General features: G+C 33.2%; 1 long non-coding RNA gene across 1 annotated transcript in view; it reads right to left on the minus strand.

The window, feature by feature from the left end:
- Positions 1-432: 432 nt before the first annotated feature.
- The window catches only part of LOC108762285 (uncharacterized), a 9,064-nt gene continuing 8,377 nt past the window's right edge, over positions 433-1,119 (minus strand). The window contains exon 4 of the long non-coding RNA XR_001940158.1: positions 433-517. This is a non-coding gene — a long non-coding RNA (uncharacterized LOC108762285). The remainder of the gene's footprint in view (positions 518-1,119) is intronic.

The following is a 1,119-nucleotide window of genomic DNA, read 5'->3' on the forward strand; positions in this document are numbered from 1 at the left end:
GACAGGGACAAAGAGAGTTTTAAGCCTCGCTTAAAATTAAAATACATATTAAACATTGGCGCAACCGAGCCTTAGTGGAATGCAGTTAAATGTACTGATATGAGGATGCGCTGTGAACACGTGTTCAATATCAATTAAAGGCATCTTTACAAAGGAGCGTCAAGTGTCGAGCATTGTGAGCTAAGGGTATATTCACACAAACTTGCATCGTCGCATAAACGTATGCATAACAAAAATTATTCAATCACATTTTACGTGCGTCTTTATAAGAAAAATATTGAAAAGGTCGGAAATCCATACAGGGGTCTGGAAGAAGAGAAACAAAATATTGAATAATTTTCTTTGTGCATACGTTTATGTAGCTATGCAAGTTGTGTGGATATACCATAATGCCTGTTCTACAATGAGTCGCAAACCGCAAGAATTTGGCCAATCACAGTTGAATATGAAACAAATAATTGACTATGATTGGTTAATTTCTTGCGGCTTATGGCTTGCGACCCTATTGTAGAACAGACTAAGGCCATTAAGAAATTGACCAATCACAGATGAATATGAGAATAATAATCGAATGTGGTTGGTTAATTTCTTACGACTTGACGGCTTAGGGTGCTGTCTCATGACAGTCGAAATTTCGGAAAACGGAATCTCGGAAAAGTAAGAGTGGGGATCAACCAATCAGAATTATTGAGATGCATTACTGTTCGTCTGTGCATATACCTACGTTAAATATAAGGTTATAGAATTTGAATTTCTGTACGTATAAACTCTGTAAAAAATTTGTAACGCATGAATATGTATATAAATATGTATAAACATACATAAACATATATAAATATTCATAAATACATAATTTTATATGAAATATGTCAATACATGTTTATACATCCTTCTTTCTTTTGTAAAAATTACTTTTTAGTTTAATAGAAATAATAATAGTAATGTGAAAATATTAAAAATAATTAAAAGGATAATTTTCGCACTATTTATTTTAGAAAAAAATCAAAGGACCCCGCACAAACCTTATGGGAAGTGGCCCTCGGTTAAATTCGCTCAAATTGATGTATGTTGTAGCCCTTAATGTTCTGATGAAAAGTCTCCATGGCCACAAAGCTTGAA

This window comes from Trachymyrmex cornetzi, unplaced genomic scaffold (assembly GCF_001594075.2).
Source record: "Trachymyrmex cornetzi isolate Tcor2-1 unplaced genomic scaffold, Tcor1.1 scaffold290, whole genome shotgun sequence".
Taxonomy (NCBI): domain Eukaryota; kingdom Metazoa; phylum Arthropoda; class Insecta; order Hymenoptera; family Formicidae; genus Trachymyrmex; species Trachymyrmex cornetzi.